The 22,049-nt window shown below is 37.4% G+C and overlaps 1 non-coding gene across 1 annotated transcript; it reads left to right on the top strand.

The window, feature by feature from the left end:
• Positions 1 to 1,831: 1,831 nt before the first annotated feature.
• Positions 1,832 to 1,939, top strand: LOC145641273 (small nucleolar RNA R71). The gene has a single exon (XR_014115326.1). It is a non-coding gene; the product is annotated as a small nucleolar RNA R71 (small nucleolar RNA).
• The last annotated feature ends 20,110 nt before the right edge of the window (positions 1,940 to 22,049 follow it).

Below are 22,049 nucleotides of genomic sequence, written 5' to 3'. Positions count from 1 at the left end.
TCCTCATTGATATTTGTGTCAACCCATGTGCACCATTTTTTTGCCCAAAGCCTTAATAAAGTAAATTTATAGTTTGGGGCAAACAATTGGGGACAGAGGGAGTAGCTACTAGAGATGTCGCTAGAAGAGGGAAGGGGATTAGAGTTAGGAATGTACCTCTTCTCTTATTTTGGGAGGGAAGAATAGGTGCTTGAGATGAAGCACTCTCAAGTTTGGTTTTGATGTAGGTAATGTTGGGTTTCGATGAATCTAACTCACCGCAGAAAATAAAAACCCAGCTCAAGGAAAAACTCACAATTAATATAACAAAATTCATAAATAACAAGATTAGAGAAAATATTAAATTACCCTTGTAGCGTGCTTCTCTCAACCGGATGGAGCTCCTACTTGAGAAATCGAAGTCTCACAAAGGGCGATGACCTTCGATGGAGTCCACCCACAACACTACCCGACTGGTATACTACTTGGAGGTTAGCCAATTCCAACCAAAAAGACTACCCGAGTAATTAATAAGCTTATAGGTTTTCTCTCGAGTGGAGATGCCTAATTAAGCTCTTACTCAAGTGAGTTTTCCTAATTCCCAAGTGGGATATTTATAGGGAAACTCAAGTGAGAAATCCACTCTCCCATCAATGTGGAAAAGTTGGTAAAATCAATTTTCTCCTTTTATTTTTAAATCAAAACAAAAGAAAATAGCCAACAACTAATTAATCAACAAGTGGCATTCTAAGAGGAGGGGTTAGGTAAGGACCACAAGGGAAAGAGGGAGACTAATAATTGATCCCCAAGCTTCCCAAAAACCGTCTCCCTAGTGCCATGTGCCCCAACGGGCTACTTCCATGAGGCAGGCTGAGCCTAGGCACCGAAGCAGCCCAGCTGGCGCTTGGTGTGCGTGGCTGGCCTGCTGCTGTGTGCGGCTGGTCGTAGCGCTAAGCGCGCATGGCTACTAGTAGTGATAGCGCGCTACTAGATAGCTAGCACTGCTAGCCTATTGATGCGGCTGCCCCGCACATGCTAGAATAGCTGCTAGCATAGCTTGCTAACCATGTGCTGGCAGCCTTGATAGCGATGGTGCGCTAGCATGCTGCAGCACCTAGCCAGCCATGCTAGGCTCGGCTTGGTGCGCATGGTAGCCACCTTGCTATACGAAATGCCCCTAGCACTCGAGTTTCTTGGGGCATTCCGATGCTAGGGGTATTTCGGTAAATTGTTGATTAATTAGTGATTTTACCGTCTCGTCTTTTAATAATTCGACTTGACTTGTGACGCTCGGTTTTGACGCTCCTAGCTTGATTTCTGACGTCTAAATATTTATTATTCAAGCGACTCATTAATTCCTTTTGAATTAATTTGTCGTGTCGGATTGTTAGTTGCTTGGGTGTGACCCAAGGGGTTCAGTCAAGATTAAGCTGTAATAATAGTTTATATATTAATATTACTGATCGAAAGCGGCCTCCACCTTGGCATTCTGATCACTTAAACTTATTGAATAAATAGTTTTCCAATAGCTCTGAACCCTCTACCGGAATAATATGCTTGTTCAAAGGACACCATTCCTTTCAGGTCATTTCCTTCCCTAATTCCGAGATTTGTGAGGACAAGATATTGATGGCATTGATGTGATCGACTGAGTACACCGAAGTACCGCTCTTGCTTGTTGCTTCACGCTCACCATTGTCAATCCATATAATGCCTCACCACATCTTTAATGATATCCACCACTTCCTCTACCGTGTTATTCATTATTGGTCCTCTGGCTCCCGCATCAAGGCAAGATTTTCCTTAAGGACTTAGACCGCCATAGAATATTTGGATGACTTGATAGGTAAGTATCCCATGGTGTGGGCACTCTATTTGATACTCCTTGTACCTTTCCCATGCCTTATAAATTCTTTCATTGGATTTTTGGAAATAGAACCGAGATAAAAACTCTTTTGTCACCTCATCCCATGTCCTCAAGGAGTTTGGTTTCACCACCTTGTCCAACCACTCCAATGCACGTCTAATGAGAGAAAAAAGGGAAAAGCTTAAGGTGAATAAATTCTTGAGAAAACCCACTCACTTTGATAGTGTTGCAATACTTCTCAAATTCCTTAATATGATTAAGGGGACTCTCATGCTTTGCACCACTAAATTGTCGCCTTTCTATCAAGGTAATCATCGCCGGTCTAATTTCAAAGTCGTTTGCCAGTGTCGTAGATGGAGCGATCCCGCCCTCATACCTATAGGCTCCCGAAACTCCCAACTCCTTTAATTCCACTCTTTGATTATCTCCCATGATAACTTTCTCTTTTTCTTACCTTGGAGAACGTTTAAAAACTCTCAACTTCGTCATGTCCTTTCAATTTCCAAATCGAACAACAATAAAGAATGAACACTAGATCTACGCATACAATATCAAAGAAAATATTAGTAGCACGACTACAAATGTAGCCTAAAAGAAAGAAAATCTTTTTGTATTTTTCAAGTAAGAAGAAATAGACTCAACAACTATAACAAATAACCATGCCGTTCCCCGGCAATGACGCCATTTTGACGACGGGAAAGGCTAGTTCGTTGGTATAACTAATATTCCTATAGCCAAACAAAATTTGTAATCACTTAACACACTTAAATACAAGTATAGAGGTCAGTCAAGGGTGTAACCCAAAGAAATGGAGGTAAATGTTAAAGTCTTAGGTCAAGCTACTTCGGAAATGAGGGGAAAAGGCTTGGTCAAAACTAGAATCAACCAACATGAGAAATCTAAAACAAATATTTATATCACAAACACTAGAGAATTAGGATCCACATACACACTCAATAGACGTACATGCTAATTGGATAGGAGATTGATTAATCAAATGTTGCAAAGAAAATAGTAATTGCAATCAAAAGCACTCGAAAAGCTATTTCATAGGCATCAAACTAGTGGTCTCTACGAATGACTAGTTAGGAACATCACAAATGAAATAATCGATAAATGTGACCTCCAAATCAATGTGTCGTGTCATTAGAGAATCACAATGCACTCCAGCATGAAGAACAAGAGGTTGATCACTCCTTACAAATCAAGCACATGCACAATTCTATCAACTAAATTTAATCACAGCATCAAATCAATCAAAATCCACCAATTAGCTATTATCTATCATTTATGCATGCTTCACCACATCCCTAGCAATGAAACTACTCACTACACATTAAAGAAATGAAGAACAAAACACAAGAAATCACAATGATTATCATCTTCAATATAAATCAAATAGAAATTCCAAACAATTACACAATCAAATTTGATTTCAAACTAATCAAACAATCCAACATAAATCTAAAGAAAACAAGTAATAAAAATGAATTAAAGGAAGAAATTCTCAATAATTGTCATTGATTGAAGGAAAATCCACACCAAATTGTAGCAATTGTTAAAGAACAAATCCAATCCAAGACTTTCTCTCTCTAGAATCTAAGAGCTAAAGTTTCCCCAAATTAAACTTCTCTCTCTAAAAATCTAATTCTATTCATTTCTAATACAATTCTCTCTCTAAAATAAGAAGAAAATCTATTTGTAGTAAAACTAACTAAGGAGAAGTTAGTTAGACGTCCAAGAAGAACTCGTACAAGCATGCCCTCACCACGGATAGCGCAGCCACGAAGAAAAGGGTACGGAACGGGGAGCAAGAGATGCGCGCCTGCGCCAAGAACATGCGCATAGAACTCATAGCCATCTACTGCCCTGATTTTTATTGTTCACGAAACTCATATGTGTAATATCCCGGAAATTCCCTTATTTTATATTACCCTTTTTATTTTAATTAAAACTATTTTAAGGAAATAACCAAAATATTACCGCCACCGTGATAACGGCTAAGGCTATTTTTCAAAGTCACATAGCGGAAGTCTAAAATAGAAACCAACTTTTAAAATAAAACTTGAGTTCACAACCTCAAATCGAAATAAAAGTAATTAAATCACAAGTTGGAAGCATTTCAAACATGGCCCTTTTAAAATCCAACTTCAAACAACACATAAGGTTAGTCCATAATATAATTATTCAAAACATAAAACTAGGAAAGCATAACAAGTAACTCTCGGCACTCATTTCCATCATGCTCTTCATGATTCAAGTACCTGTCATTCACTTCCCCTTTATTTCAACCCTCTACTACCATATAATTGGGTCATAGTATGGCCAACCAAAGGAAAGCCAAACACAAACACAAAAGTACGAATCAACAAATGCCGAGTACATATGCACGACACTAACATGAATATCCTATAAACAAGAATAGTAATAAAACATGCTTGCCATACAATCACAGTCAACTTACCTTTGACTCATAACTAGCAATATTAATTATTAATTAATATCTTTTGGATTACGCATCGAACGGATTTCCTTCCTTAAAAATATAGCCCTATGGAGCTTCCAACCAGGGAGTTACCCAAATTGGAACTTACTATGTTACGCCTTGGTGACGGAATTCCAGCGCATAAATAATAATAAAAGAATGTACAGTGGTCTTGTACCCATGTAGAAGCTATGGTTAACTATAAAACCCCATAACTCCCCCCCCCCATATGTCCATACTCAAGGTAGATACGTTCCATGAGTTTTGGTGCGTATCCTCTTACACTTTACGTGGTTTATCAATTTAACATGTGAAGACTCCAACCAATCAATCAAGAATAAACATAATAATAATCAACACATACTTCCAATAAATTCTTGAATCAATTAGTTAGCACATACTATTTATTTTAATTAAGGTTCCTTGCCTAGTTTTGTGCACAAAATTGCACGATTACTACCTTGGTGCATAGAATGCACTAATAAACTTTCTTGACTCGATCTCAACTTACTTGAGTGAGCAAATAAATAAACTGTTTTTCATGACTCAACACCAATAAATAATGGGTGAGAATAAAATTCGTGAATCATGATCAATAATTCTAGGTTAATTTTTAAATTACCACCCAAAAATGTAACCATTTTTGAACTAATCACCCGTTTAATTTTTTTATTTTAAATTACCACCCCTTAAATTAAATAAATGCTCAGATTACCACCCATTTCAAAAATCCGGTGGAATTTTCGTTTGTAGGTTCCACTTAACACTTATTTTGACCCTTTTGACTAATTTTTTTTCCCGGTTATTCTCTTTAAAAAAGCTCTCCTAACTTCAATTCACATTTCCTTCACCAAATTCTACCAAATTATAATTGGGGTAGAATTTGGTGAAGGAAATGTGAATTGAAGTTAGGAGAGCGTTTTTAAAGAGAAAACTCGGGGAAAAAAATCAGTAAAAAGGTCAAAATAAGCGTTATGTGGAGCCCACAGATGGAAAATCCATCGAATTTTTAAAATAGGTGGTAATCTAAGCATTTATTTAATTTAAGGAGTGGTAATTTAAAATAAAAAATTAAACGGGTGGTTAGTTCGAAAATGGTTACATTTTTGGGTGGTAATTTAAAATTTTTCCATAATTCTAATTATAGCTCTTTTAAACATACATAAGCTTTGCTTATTAATTTCATGCTTCCTTGATATTCAAAAATAAAACATACTTCCATAATTCACATATATTCAACTTGTATCTTGCTTCAAATGTCATCTTAACATGCTTGCATAATTATTTATGTTCAACCAAAATCAATTCCAAGCATATAATTAACCAAACATGCTACTATTCATCATTTCAAACACAATTCACAATCGTAGCATAATACTATGCATACACAAGTATTCTTGTGCAAATATGTACCTTGAATAACGCCTAAACTCGGCCACACTTGCTAGAATTCCCCTAGCTCGAAACTTCCTACAATTAAAAATACATAACTATAATTAATCCACTATTCTCACAAATTTCCAGCAACTAACTATAACAATATGTAAACCATACTAATTAACCCCTTTTAACAACATAAAAACCATAAAACCTTTTCTTAAGTGGGTATTTCAAACCCTTTCAAAAAGACTTAATTTTTATGACTTAAATAAAACTACGGCATACTTATTTAATATAAAACATCACTTTTAGACTAGGAAATCATATATAAATCACTAAACCTTTTTTTCCCTTCTATGGGAAATTAAACCTTAACTCAATAATTAAAAGAAGTGTGTGTAAATAATTTCCAGCATTAAATTAAAGGCTTTAAACACATCAAAAACATGATTAGACCATGAATTAATCAAGAGCAACAACCTAGCCTCAATCCCTAACCAATTATACAAAATTCCCAATTTATAGGGTTTATAATTTGGGGTTTATAAACCCTATAAATTGGGAATTTTGTATAATTTTAGAATAAATTTAATAGAATAAATTTTAGGATTTAAAGAAGTTATATATATATATATATATATATATATATATATATATATATATATATATATATATATATATATGTATAAACCTAAAAAAAAGGAGAAAGAGGGAGAAGGGTGGCGTCGACCGGCTGGGCAGCCGGTGGTGGTGGTGCCGGTGGTCGGTTGTGCCAAAAAGAGGGAGAAGGAGAGAGGAGATGCGTGGGTTTTAGGGGAAAAAAGAAGAGAAAAAGAAAAGAAAAATAAAGGAAAAAGGAGAGAAAGAAAATAAAGAGAAAACCTTTGTTTTTTTTTTTTATTTTTTAATTTTTTTTTAATTTTTTTTTTGTGAAATCTAACAATTATAAACTTGTGTGAAAAAATCTTGAGATTTTAAGGTATTTATACTCTCCTTTTAAAATTAAAACTCATATTTACAACTTTTTCATTACTAATTCCTAATCCCTTACAAATTCTCCCATTGGACCAACTTTATTGGGCCCCTAAATTCACAATAAGTTGGTCCACCCTTTTAAATAGGATTGATCTAATTGAAAATACTTTAGTTGTCCCAATTCATGATCCATTTTATTTACACACACTTATAATTTATTTAAATAAATAATTTAATTTTTAACAAATAATTTCATTTTAATAAATAAAATATATAAAATAATTAATTTATGTATATAAAAATATGATAAAAATACGGAGTATTACAATATGAGCGGGTAGATCTGCGCCGGCGCCCATGTTGTGCGCTCCCGCGCACTCCTATGCTCGCCCGCGCCATGGGAGCAAGGGATCTTCCTCGTGCGCTCCACTTGATGAACATTTGGGGTGACAGTCTCTAAACATCCCCACGGTGGGTTCAACATCACTTCTTGATGCCAGCGCAACATGAGAGCGTGACCTTGAAGACTTGAAGCTTGCACCCCTTGACTTTTGAGCTACGGAGGGAGAGATGGGCTTGCATTTAAGCTTCATAGAACCCGAGGAAGAGCCATGGAGAGCCTTGGGCACCACCGTTCTCTTGTAAACAACGAAGAGCAAACAAATAAAAGAGAAAAGGCAAAATAAACTGAGAAAATGCAAGAAAATGAGAAAACAACTAGGAATGCACAATATAGAGAAACAAAGGTAAAACTAGAGAAATAGAGATAAAATGAGCTATAAAAGCAACTAAAAATCATCCAAAAAAAAGCTAAATGAGTTTCATAAATGACACTTATCACTTGTTGGCTTGACGAGCTTTCTGCTAACCTTGCTAGCAAGGCTTGTTAGCTAGCAAAGCTTGCTAGCGCACCAGCACCCGCCATCAAGGCCAACAGCATGTAGGGCCTTGCAATAGGGTTAGTGTGTGGCCTTAGCCCATGGTATGCGATGCAACCCTTAGCCTCTTGTTTCTTGGTGCGGTAAGGCCTAGTGTTGGCCTCCGATACTAGCACGATGTGTTGTTTGAATTATTTTCTCGTCCTATCAATTCCTAGAATCTACTCGACGTTTAACGCTCGTTTTTTACGCTCTAAGCTCGAAATTTGACATTTGAGTCTGAAATGTATTTATCGACGTATTAAAGCCTTTTGACTTAATTTGTCTCCTTAGTTTGGTTGCACGATTGAGTGTGACCGGTTGGTTTTAGTAAAGAGAAAGCTGTGAGATTAATATGATCGGAGGTGGTTTCCACAAGACATTTCGATCGCTTGGCTTGGCCTCCTACATACATATCTCCGTAATTTATTAATTGAACCCTCTATCGGAATAATACACTTGTTTAAAATACGCCATTCTTTTCAGTAAAGGAATGGCCTGGGTAGGACTTAGTCAGAGCGCCTAAGAAGAGGAGCACAACCGGTGAAGGAAACAAGGCATTTTGATTTCAAAAAGCGAGATGGAAGAATAACTACACAACATTTATTAGAGTTAGCAAAAAAACTCTCTAAGTTTTCCTATAAATAGAAGTGAAGAAACCAAAGAAAGGCATCAATAAATTAATCAGATCAACAACAAGCATTTCATTTTCTTTAAGCTTTCTTCTTGCTTTCTTAGTTTTTCCTTAGCTTAGTAGCGAAGTGATAGTTTAGTTGTTTAGCATGTATTGAAGATCTATCGTCCTTTCCAATATAATTGTATGAACATGGAGGTAATTTTACCTCTTCAACTTGTACAGTTGTAGACATGACTTTGTCTTTCACTTAATGGAGAGCATTAGCATCTTTGGTCATATGTTTATCTATTTATTTCTTTAAGAATCTAACTGTAGACACCCAATTGTGTCTCCCCAAAACCAATCCCAGTGATGAGTACCTTTCACGTCGAATCATAATCGAATGAAGTGAAAGTGTGGAAAGTCTAGTGTTGCGGATAGAAAATCTTTTCTCTCTGTTTTTGAAAACCTATTTTAAGAAAACAGCCAATCCAGTTTGGTTGGTTCATAGCAAGGGTCCAATAATGGTGTAGTTGGATGGGGCTTGAAAAGAGCTTTCCAACGATATATTATAAGCTCAATTCCGATGAATAATGAGGAAGTTATGACCAAATTACTAAACTGGGCCCGGTTTGAGCCTTATATGCGGCCCAATGATCTAGAAGAGGGCCTAGTATGGATTTATCATTCCTAATGCAATTAGGAATGGTTTTAGTCTTCTAGATTTTTCTAGAAGGTTCTTTTCATTCCTAATTCAATTAGCATTGATAAATTGACTTTCAATGACTTTTTAGAGTTTAATCAGAATCAAAGAACGTTTTTTGAGGAAAATACGATTTTATCCTCCTGTACGGTTAAATTTTATCTGAATTTAGAAAACGTGTAAAAAATTTATTAGCGCCTAACGCCAGACATTAGCGCTTGGCGCTAGCGTTAGCGTCTGGCGCTAATGTCAACGTCTGGTGCTAACTTCGTTTTTTCACGTCGAAACTCTGGTTTATTATTCTATCTTTTTGGCTGATTTTCTCTATAAATAGCCTCCTAAAAACTCCGTTTTTCATCATTAATTAACAACAACTATCAACAATTCTCATCAACTCTCATCAAGAATTTCTTGATTCTCTTTCTCTTTCTAAGCCTAGCTTTTTATAAACACAATTCCTCATACATTAGCACTAGACACACCTAGCATTATTCGAAATTGCCTTCGCCCTAGACGTGAAAGGTTTTAATTTCTGAGGGTTTGGTCCCAAATCTCTATTTCAATTATTTAATTTAATTGTTTTGATTTATTTTTTTCCTTGAAGTTACTAACATGTGTATTTTGTTATTAGAAAGAGGTACGAGGCATCCAAGTAAGTGCTTTAATGGTTTTTATTGATATTATGATATAGAAATCATGCTTAGGTTGTTATTATGATTCTTAGAGTCATGTTAGGGTGTTTTGATCTTCCTAGTATTATGTTTAGGGTAACAATTAAAAAATGCTAATATCACGTATGATGACTTTTATATTCTTTCCTAACATTCATGTTAGTATCATGTTAGGGCTAAAACTTTGATCTTTAATGTTTAGTGATATGCTAGAGTTTGTTATTAATCTAGTTAGTATCATGCATAGGATCTTGTTATTATTATGCTTTAACATGATTATTATAATTATTATTATGATTATAATTATTATTTTGATTATTTATTATGTTGCTTGATATTTATTGTTATTGCTTGATCACACCTTTTATGCATGTTTAAAAGGAATTGGTACTTGTAATCACGCTTAATAAGATAATTAATAATCTTGTTTAGGGTTAATTTGATTATAATTCAAGTGATCGCCAATAATAGATTTATTTGTGCATTAATATTCAACCAACATAGATAAACAGGTTTAGGGTTAAACCTATTGATTGCATGTTAGTCAGAAAGCGCACATGAATACGATCAGAATAAAGTAGAGGCCTATTATTAGGGCAGGTTCAATCTTTTTTAGGTTGGATTTGTACCTTCATCCCCGAACTACCAGTCATGGTTCCAGACCTATAGGAGTTGACGATCTCCTGGATCGTTAAGGGGTGTAACCTTCACTCTGTGAACGGTTTACAAGTTTCTAAAACTTGTTGGCGACTCTTTTGCTCTATCTTCTTTCCCTTTGGACGCCACCGTACTTTAGTGTATGATCACAGTGGGGTTCAAGTTTGGGATAATGCTTGAAATATTCCCTAAAATTTTTGGCGACTCCACTAGGGAGGATTTCTATTTTAATTCCCAAAATTTATTTCGGCAATGATTTAGAATGAGTGGATGAGACTCAAAAAGTTCTAAGTATTTCATGTGCGTAATTTTGATTAACATTATTGTCATATGCATAAAAAAGATCTAATTGGAAAGACCATCCGTAATGAGTTAAAACATAGGATTTTTACACGTAGGAAATTTGAGGAATATCTTTCCCATCAAGGATCGAAATAATGCTGCGCGAAACCGGAAAATTTTATCGAGCACAGAAAGCTGCTGAGGCATGTAGGAACTAGCGTCAGCGAACAAAGACTAGCGCCAACTTTTTGAAGTTAGCGCCAGGCGACAGCTTCTGTCGCCAGGCGCTAAAACCAAAAGGTGGCGCTGGACTCTGTTTTCTGGCGTCAAGTTCTTCCAATACCGAGCCAGAAATATGCGTTCTAGTTTTGACCAGTTTTTAGCACTGTTTACTCGATCCTACTTCCTGATTGAGTTTTTCTCACTTTTCTGAAACCCATATGTGTTCTACATATGGACATAACCCTCTGGGAATTCATGCTCCATCTATCTGATTGAACGCTCTGAGCAACAAAGGGTACATCCGAGAATGTTGAATTCACCAAACCATGGAAGCGAGTTTTTCTAAACTCGCGGTGTCCCATCCACTCGCGCCAACCCTTCACGGTTAGGCTTCCGCGCGGTGCATCCGAACAATTAACTATGGACCCTCTATTGACTAACCCATATCCCGAACTTTAGAGAACTAGAGCTATGGTTAGGTTGCAAACTCATTGCATCATGTTGTGCCTACTCGACTAATTGTGCATTATTGGTTGTGCATACTCTATGTGTTTTTCCTAACCGTTTGTTTGACTTGTGCTAAGATTAAATAAATTGATTTATGGCTAAAAGAATTTTGCCTAATTAATTAATTAATAAATTAATTTGAGTAAATAAAGTTTAATAATTTAATCAGAATTGACTTAGTACGACTTTAAGCATACCCTGTAGAGTAATAATACCGAAAGCAGTTCCAGATTGACGTTCCAGCAATGGCGCCAAGATTTGAACTGCAGCGCCACTCTATGAAGTGTAGCGCCTGGCGACAGTCCTGTCGTCTGGCGCTACACTACAAAGAGAGGTGCCAGTCCTGTCGTTTTAGCGACAGTTCGATTTATCGCTCGAGTCATCACCTTATGTCTAATTGAGCAGTTTTCTAGTCGATTTAGTTAATTTTTACTGGTAATTATACCTTGTCAAGTCATTAATCGAGTCTAAGCACTAAGTCCCGTGGTCTTACACAAGAGTCAAAGCATGTCACTTACACTCACCATATAAAGCACACACTAATGTACACTTTGACCATGTCTAAGGGAGTCTTGTATGCGTGTATTTTCCGTCATTTTTTTAGAGGGGTAAGTCGGATATTAATCCTCCAAATAAATCAACTTGTTTGAACCCTATACTTAACTCCCAAATATATATACCTTATTTTTTGCCAAAAATATGCACCTATTTTTGCTTTTTCTCTTTCAAACCGTAAAGTCAAGGTCAATTTGAGTCAAATAATTAAAACAAAAATGGTTTAATTTACAGCGCATGGTCAAGAAAGGAAGGGCGTTTGATCAAAGACAATCTTTTTATCCAAGTCCAACTTTTCGACAAACCCATTGCTCGTAAGAGGAAATCTAAGACAATAATGGCAACACAAGAGGAAGTCAATGACCTTAGGAACCAACTGATTACTGTGACCGAGGCGTTAAAGGTTCTAACCCTCAAGATTGATGATCCTGTGAAACAACAACAGATGGACCTCATGCAAGAGAGTCTGAGCAAACTGTCTAGTGACTACAAGTTTCAAGGGATTAGCTCACAAGGGGTCTCGGTGGACAAGGATCTTCTTCCGCAGAGGTTCAATGCCAATGACATCCCGAAATTCAAAGCAACTGACAACCCTTACTTTCATTTAAGAGCCTTCGAAACAATAATGAGTATTAAGGGTATCGACAAGAAGGTATTTCCCTCTTTGTTCTCACTATCTCTCGAAACCGTTTGCCAATAATGGTTCTTTTCTCTTGAGAAAGAAAGAACCTCTACTTGGGAGTCCATAGTAAACGCTTTCATTGATAGATACAAATGCAATATTCAAGTTGAGACTGACTATAGGGAACTTGAAATCCTCAGCTAAGATGATTGAGGTGCCAAGTGAAAAAGAGTCCGTAAGGTTATTCATCAAAAACCTTCAAGAAAATTACTCCAAGCATCTCAAATACCAGAATAATATCCAAACCTTCAAGGCCGTCTACGACATTGGAATTAATATTGAAGACGACCTGGCTAAGTTGAAAGCTGCTAACAATAACTCCAACAGTGGCTGGAAAGGCAAGAAGAACGACAATCCTTCTTCTTCCAAAACCACCCACTCAAATAATACTGGTACCTTTAACTTAAGTGAAGTCCTTGCTATGAATAATCAAGGAAAAAAAAAACCATTTAGGAGGAACTTTACTCCCATTGGCATGAGTTATGACATCGCATTTGACCGATTAAATGCAAAAGGTCTTATAACTCCTATTAGACCATTTGGGGACCCACCAGTCGAGAAGAGGACGGCTAATTGGAACCCCAATGCGCATTGCAAGTATCACCAAGGTAGGGACCATCTTACCGAGAATTGTTTGAAGCTTAATGAAGCTATCCAAGACTTAATCGACAATAACAAGCTACCATTGCCTCCTGCCAGTAAGAAGCCAAGTATTGATAATGCGCCTCTCGCTCACTCCTTGGCCATCTCTGATGAGGAAAACGAGGTTGATCTCTCATCTCTCATCAAACCTGTCAAAGAAATCCATGCTATCAAAGAAGAGGAGGAAATCCATGCTGTGGATAACCTTCTAGAATTAGCAAGTAAAGAGGACATACAATTGCTTACATTGTCCATGTTAGAAGGATTAAACTTGCTACGTGAAGCCCTCGAAGTTGTGAAGAAACTTCAGAAAAAGTATGACGAGGTTCCACCCTCGAAAAATAAACCTAGGAAAGAGTTCACGCCCATGGGAATGACCTATGACGCTATCTTTGATCGTCTCCTTGATGGGAAACCTATTGGCCCAACTAGGGTTCCCACACTAGAAAAACGATCTTCAAAATGGGATTCCAAATCCTACTGCAAGTATCATCAAGGTAACGGTCATACCACAAATGAATGTTACAGGTTTCAAAACCTCATTCAAGATCTCATGGAAGCAAATAAGATTCCATTGCCTCTAGCTAGCGAGGAAACGAATAAACACTTTTATTTGCAAGTAATTGATAAACCCAATATGAGTAATAGACTCTACACTCCAATTGGAATTCCATATGCTCAAATGTTCAAAATGCTCTCCGAGAGTGGCGAGGTCAAACCTCTCGAACCGAGACCATTTGAATCGTTAAAAAGGACCGATAGATTTTATTGTTAATATCATCAATCAGGGGGTCAAACTATTGAAAACTGTTTTAAATTCAAGGATTTAATTCAGAAGATGATTGATGACAAAAGACTAGTCCAAGTTCCACAAGAAGAAGACATAAGTATTAATGGAGTTTAGGACAGCGACGAAGAAGACGTTTACTTGAAAGACATGGTAGGACCTCCACCTTCGGTGTCATATGCCATGTATGACTTCTGGGTTGAAGAAGATTCATCCATAGACGTCCTCACAAGATCCGAGAGAATGCAACCTCCTGTTTCGACACAACCTATGCAAACCACGCAGCAAGTTCCCATACCTATCATAGAAGACAATGACATTGTCAAATAGTTCAAGAAAACCAAGGTTGAAATATTGTCAAACAGTTCAAGAAAACCAAGGTTGAAATGAACATATGGAAGCTTCTGGAAACATCTCGAGAGCATAGGTTGGTTGTAATGAATGCCTTGGATAAGATAGGGATAGATTCTGACACCACTCCTGAGGGGTTGGCTAACTTTCTTACGAGTGATCTCCCTAGTCTTATCAACTTGATCACCTTTTCCGACAAAGACTTACCTCCAGAAGGTGACAAGCATTATAAGGCGTTAAATCTCACAGTGGTTTGCAAGAGAATAAACGTCCCTATGGCTCCTGTAGACAATGGATCGGCCATTAATGTCTGTCCACTTAGAACTGCGAGAATGCTAGGCATAAGGTATGAAGACCTAACCCCGTCAAAGCAAGGAATAAGAGCTTACGACAACACTCGTCGTCAAGCTCTTGGTAAAATTACTATGAACGTAACGGCGGGATCAATAGAACACACTACTGCGTTCCAAGTAGTAGATATTAAGGCTTCGTTCAATATATTGTTAGGATGCCCTTGGCTTCATGACCTAAAGGTCGTCCCTTTATCACTCCATCAACAGGTAAAAGCCATAGTTGGAGGAATTCCCATTACAATCGATGCTTCACCCATGAGGATTAAAGCTATAGAGAATCCAATAATTAATGTGAAGCACGATGAAGATGATGAAGATTTGTGGGGCTTTAATGAAGAGGTCTCCTTAATTAAGGAGGATGAAAGGATCCCTCTCTGCCACGACCCCCACTCCAATATGATCGTGAACGCTATTCTAAAGAAGAAAGGACATTTTCCTGGGATGACCCTAGGAAAGAAGAAAGGCATAGCAAAACCGCTGGAATCACCTGGCCTCCCTAAATTAGACACTTTTAGACTTGGTTTCGAACCGATTCGGGAAGATCTCAAGCGAGCCCAGGAAAATTCAAAGGCACGTAGGGACGCTCGCATCCACAAGAAAGCAATCCCAATGGATCAGTATCCTCTTACCCTCAATGGACCATTCATAAAAGAAGGGGAAGACTATCCATGTTACGAATTTCCTGAACCATTTGTCGTAAATGGCATAAGGCAACCGGGATTCGAGATTTTCTAAGATTGCTACTTCATAGAAGAAATCCCAACTCCTGTCCACAAGGAGAAGGCACCCCCATGCTTTGACTTTAATGTCATGGGATTACTATTCGGGCGAGAAAAAGATGAGCCAACATACAAAGAGGATAACTCCTCTCTCATCCAAACAGTCCTACAAAGAGAAAGCTTTGATCCCTTAAAGCTCATCACTCCAGCGGAAGGATCACTAAAAGGATGGCGCAAGACCGTCAAGGTGACTACTCCAAGCGGAAGGAAAATCTCCATCACAACGGGGCAAGGACCGATGTTCGAAGAGTTGTCAGAGTCAGAGACAGAGTCTCTCCTTATAGAGTCATTTAAGTCTTTAGTTGTAGCACCCCCTCCTTCTATCTCTTCCTCTAGGATAGTTAGTGATCAAGTTCCTGAGACATATCTCTCTTTGATGTAATGATCTCAAAATTTAATTATATGTCTCCTTCTCCTTACTCTTTGTGTTCTTCTTTAACCCAAGATGATGAGCATTGCTTAACTAACAATGAAAATGACAAAGAACTTATTAAAGCAATGGAAACACTTGAAAAGAAAACACCGCTAATTGAGGAAACTGAGACGGTTGATATCTCAAATGATTCAACCAATAAAAGAGAAGTTAAAATCGGATTAACACTTAATGAATAAGAAAGAACCGATTTAATTAACTTACTTAAAAGAATTCATCGATGTATTCACTTGGTCATATGAAGATATGCCAGGCATTAATAGAGAAATAGCTCAACACATCATACCATTAATTCCAGGAATGAAACCTGTAAAACAAAATTTACGTCGAATGAAACCCGACGTAGCTCTTAAAATAAAAGAAGAAGTTCAAAAACAAATAACTGCAGGTTTTATCAAGGTATCCAAATACCCTGAATGGGTCGCCAACGTCGTCCCAGTTCCGAAAAAGGATGGAAGGGTAAGAATGTGTGTCGACTATCGAGATCTAAATAAGGCAAGTCCAAAGGATGACTTCCCTTTACCACACATCGATTTTCTGGTGGATAACATAGCAAATCATGCGCTCCTCTCGTTCATGGATGGATACGCGGGCTATAATCAGATTCTCATGGCGGAAGAAGACATGGAGAAGACAACCTTCATAACACCATGGGGTACTTACGGCTACACGGTAATGCCATTCGGGTTGAAAAACGCGGTGTCTACTTACCGATGAGAAGTGACTGCCTTGCTCCATGACATGATGCATAAAGAAGTTGAAGTATACATGGACGATATGATTGTAAAATCAAAAGATCGCCCAGGCCATCAAATAGCCTTGAGAAAATTCTTCAAAAGGCTGAGAAAATACAACATGAGGCTAAATCCATCTAAGTGTGCTTTTGGAGTCACCTTAGGCAAACTTTTGGGTTATATCATAAGCTCTAGAGGAATAGAGATAGACCCAACCAAGATCAAGGCAATCATGTTAATGCCACCGCCCAAAACCGAGAAGCAAATTCGAGGATTTATTGGCCGATTGCAATATTTTATCTAAAAAAAGATGCTCGAGTATGAAGCACGCTATACACCACTTGAGAAATTATGCCTCGCATTGGTGTGGGCACAACCAAGTTAAGACATTACATGCTCGTTCATACAGTCTTTGTAGTTTCCCGATTAGATCCACTCAAGTATTTATTCGAGAAACCTACACTCAATGGGCGCATATCGAGATGGATAGTCAACTTAGCCCAGTTCGATGTAAGGTTCATGCCACAAAAAGCTATAAAAGGATCTGTGATTTCGGATTTTCTAGCAGACTTTCCAATAGAAGACTCGACGCCAATACACGACAATGAATTTCGAGACGAAGACTTAATGGTCACTGAAGATGATACTTGGACCTTGTACTTCGATGGAGCATCAAACCAAAAGGGATGTGGAGTTGGAGTATTACTAGTATCACCAAAAGAAGAGCATGTTCCAATCTCCATAAAGTTTTATTTCGACGTTACTAACAACGCTGCTGAGTATGAAGCATGCGTGGTAGGCCTTGAAACAGATTCGGCATTGGGAGTAAAAAAGTTACGGATATTCGGAGACTCTTCATTGATCATCAATCAAATCTCCAAAAGATGGAAAGTAAGGAGTGAAAGCCTAGCCCCTTATCAAACTTATTTGGAAACCCTCACTAATCAGTTAGAGAAGGTGGAATACACATATCTACCTAGAGAAGAAAATCAATTTGCTGATGCCTTTGCAAGACTAGCCTCAATGGTTAGGATTCCTATGGAAATCGAGCAAATGCCTCTAACTATAAATAAAAAGGCATAAACCGGCTTACATTCAAGCTATAGAAGATGATGAAGTGACCCATGAAGAAGAAGAAGAAGAACCATAGTATACGGATATACTCAACTATGTCACCAAAGGAGAATACCCTCCCCATGCTGACAAAAGAGAAAAACGACCATTAAGACTCTTGGCTTCCCAATACGTACTCATAGACAACGAGCTACACAAAAGGGTACCTAAGGGTCGAGCTCTCTTATGTGTAGGAAAAAAGGATGCTCAAAGAGCAATGAGGATAGTCCACGAAGGAATTTGTGGAACTCACGTAAATGGCAAAATGTTAGTCCAAAAGATAATGCGAGAAGGATACTATTGGACTACAATGAATAGGGATTGCCATCAATACGTAAAAAGATGCCCTAAGTGCCAAATCTACGCTAATTTACAACATGTTCCTCCATCTTTACTCTACACCTACACTTCGCCATGGCCATTCTCTACATGGGGAATTTACATCATCGGCAAAATCACTCCCCCAGGAACAGGAAGTCACGAATATATCTTAGTGGCAATTGATAACTTCACAAAGTGGGTCGAAGCACAATCTTACACCAAACTCACTACAAAACATGTAGCACTCTTTATCGAAAGAAATATTTTTTGTCGATATGGAGTCCCACATGAAATGATAAGTGACAATGGAACTCACTTTCAAGCCGAGTGTGAAGAATTGCTACAAAAATACGGTATTCAACATCATCATTCTTCTCCTTATAGACCTCAGGCAAATGGAGCAGTTGAAGCAGCTAATAAAAATTTAAAGACTATCATCGAGAAAATGATGGAAAATTACAAGGATTGGCCTGACAAACTTCACTTCGCATTGAGGGATTATCGCACGTCAATTCGCACGTCAACAGGAAATACGCCATTTTCCCTGGTTTATGGAATGGATGCCGTACAACCCGTAGAGTCAGAGATTCCATCTCTACGCATCGCATTAGAGAGCAAACTTGATGAAGTTGAATAGACTAGGGAAAGATATGAGGAGCTAATTCTACTTGATTGTTTGACTTAATGACTTTGATGATGACACAACCTCACTTACTTACAAACTAATAAGTGCTTGATTGTTTAAGTGTGTGTTCAGTTGCAAAGACCAGGAGAATTAAGTGTCTTGTAAAAATACCATGAGGAACAAGAAGGCAAGAAACAGAGCTATCCATAAAGAAGATTTCCTTACAGGAACTGGTGCTTCAGTAATGAAGACTTGATAAGAGAAGGTTCCCCTCGGGGAACAGAAGCTTCATAGAAGAAGCTTCATCAGAGAAGAGAAGTTCCTTCCAGGGAACAGGAAGCCTCAGAGTATAAGCTTCATCAGAAGGCATAAAGACTAAATATATTTTATATTCTAGGATTTATGTAAGTATAAGATATTTAATTACACTCGAAAAAGCTGTGTGGAATTGGTCTAAAAAGATAAAATTGTGCATGCTAGTTTTTAGGAAAGTGGTTAATTAAGTCTTTAACGTTTATCTTTTTTCATAACTAAAAAGATTTTATATTATTTCTGATTTTCGAAAATATCTTCTGAAAATAAAATCTCCCACGTTTTCTAAAAGCTTGCGGCCTACTCCTCCATGATTTGCTTCAAGTCATGGTCTTGCACGTTGAGGAGTTCATGGTTCCTTAATTTTAGGAACATGATCTTCTTAGTGGGTATTTGTAGTGGCGTAATGGATTTGCTGCACAATAAAGTTTTTCCAAGGCGTTTATTGCTCTATAAATAGTTCATAATTTCCGTTGGAAAATCTCACCCTTGCTCACATAAGTTTTCTAGATTTTAATTCGAGTCAAGTGTCAATTACACACAAGTTCATTAGAGTGTTCTTAATGTTCTTATACTAGAGTTTGTTTTTCTTTCGAGTTGTAATTTAGGGAATGGGGAAGTTCGAGTGAACTTTTGTGTATGAGAAAGAGAGTAAGAAAGAGAAGAGAGAACAGAGAAGTGAGAAGAGAGAAAGATAAGAGAAGAGTGACAAGTTGGGTGACTTGTTCCTTGGGGTTTCAAGTTTGTAGAGGAACTTGAGTTTGAGTCTTTAGTTTGTAATAGAACCATTTGCTCTATTCTAGTGAAGATTCTTTTCCCAAAATCCCAAGTGGTCGTGGTTTTTCTCCTTGTTAGGGCCAAGGAGTTTTCCACGTAAAAATCTCTCTTGCATTCTTTAGTTAATCTTTCTGTTCCTTTAGCTTACTTAATCTTAATTCCGCAAAAAGTTTGGCTAAAGTATCATACTACAATTCAACCCCCCCTTCTTGTAGTATTCATTGAAACAACATTGATGAAAAATGACTAGAAGCTCTACATCACACTCAATGTTATCAAACTCGTATGGCTAGGCATTTTAATAAGAAGGTCAAGACAAGAAACATCAAAGTAGGTGATTTGGTGTTAAAAGCATTAAAGAAAAAAGTTTTAGATCCAAGAGGAAAATTCAGACCCTATTGGTCTGGACCCTACATTGTCAAAACAATCCTGTCAGGAGGTGCAGCAAAATTAACTAACATGGATGGCAATAAGTTCTCGAACATGACAAATCTTGACCAACTTAAAAAATACTACCCATAATCACTTGAGTTGGACACTCAAGAGAGCTACGTGGCCTGATTCCTTAAGAAAGGATACGTAGGCAACCCTTTACGGGTGCGTCCACTTTATTTTTTTCCAAACCTCGCATCCCAGACTTAATAAAAAATTCAACAAAAGATCGACGAAACATCGGCGTCACAGAAAAAAATTCTGGCGCCAGCCGATAAACCTTAGTGCCAGACGACAACCTCTGTCGCCTGACTGCCGTAGCTGGCGCCAGTCATAAAATCGCGGCGCCAATTCTCTGTACATTATGTGGATATATTTCGGTGTTTTTTCAGAAAATTTTCGACTTCCGTACTCGAAACAATTTCTCAAAAATTAAATTTTCGATTTTCATTGCTTTAATAAATTAAATTTATAAAGCTGGAATTTCATTAATAAATTAAATTAAATTATTGATGGAATTTAAATAAAGCCTAAATAAATTAACTTTGAATTTAAAACTAAGTCTAATAATTGAAAGTTAAGCAATGCTTTTAATCTTTTTTCTCTTTCTTTGCCCTCTTCCAATTCTTATCTGCGTCTTCTTCCTTATCCATAACTTTAGCTAGTAGGCATCCTTTAGAGGACCTACATTCAATTTTGGAGTAAATAGTTTCTCCTTTAGCTAGGACCCCATGTTTCTTTTCTACCCAAGCCTTCTTCTCTGTAGTGTCAGCTTTCCTTTTTCCTTTATCCTTCGCAGAGCTTTTCTTCTTAGGCATTGTAGGTGTTTTGAACTCAACTCTTTCACCCAAGCGTTCCTTAACAGGAATCACTTTATCACCTAGACGACTCTTCACATCAGTTTTACTCTGATTTTCCTTCATGTCCTTTGAAGGTTTCTTCAGAAGCCAATTCTTCACATCATTGGGCAAAGAAGGAGGAACCTTTTGGGTAATCACTTCCCATAAAGGTCTAGCGCTCCAATAAGTATCAAATTTGTCTACTTCTTGAGAGACAGGGAATTCATAGGGACGACGAAGATCCCCGGAAGGAATTGTTTGAAGTAGGTCGTACTGTCTTTTTACCCTTCAAGGGTAATAAAAAGTCATTCGGGAAAAGCTTGGAAGACGGCAGAAAGGTTGCTTGTTAACACCAACCATCTTTTCTATTTTCCACCAAGGGATGACCCACTTGATGGCAAAATTGCAAGACCCGAAGACCTTCTTCCATTCATGGCGCCCCATCTTAGAGAAGTGTTTCTTCCTTCTCACAAAGCAATTTGGAGTGTACTTCTCGATATTGTCTGGAGGACTAATTAATTCTAGTCTTTCCATTAGCCACATCTGTAAAAAAATTTCAATGCAAATAAATTATTATTACTATACAAAAATATGTTTTTGATTTCTGTAATTAAAAATATTATTTTACCTGTAATAAAATTAAAGAGCCCCGAAAAGGCGCTTTTGGATTCTTCTTTAATTCGTCAAGACTAAGCATAGTCTCTCCAACTATTAATGGCATTGGATTTCTCCTAGATTCTATCTGCTCCAATACAGTTGATATGATTGCTTGACCCTCATTAGTTTTACCACTAGTGAGAAGATATTGATTAATCATGCAAAAAAGAAAAGCTCTTCTTCTATAAACATGAAAAGACTGAGAATAAGGTCAATCAAAATAATGGCGAGCAAATTCTTTCAAATTAACTATGCTACCATCTACTAATTTTGTTAGATCTTTATCTTTTAAATTAAAGAAGCTTTTAAAATCCTTATAATAATATTCGTTTATTCTAGGGATTACTACAAGATCTAATTCAGGGAAGCCTAAAATAGCACCGAATTCTTCCGGCA

This window comes from Chenopodium album, chromosome 7 (assembly GCF_948465745.1).
Source record: "Chenopodium album chromosome 7, dcCheAlbu1.1, whole genome shotgun sequence".
Classification (NCBI taxonomy): Eukaryota; Viridiplantae; Streptophyta; class Magnoliopsida; order Caryophyllales; family Amaranthaceae; genus Chenopodium; species Chenopodium album.
Note: the sequence above shows the minus strand (reverse complement) of the source record. Positions and strands in the feature narration are given on the sequence as shown.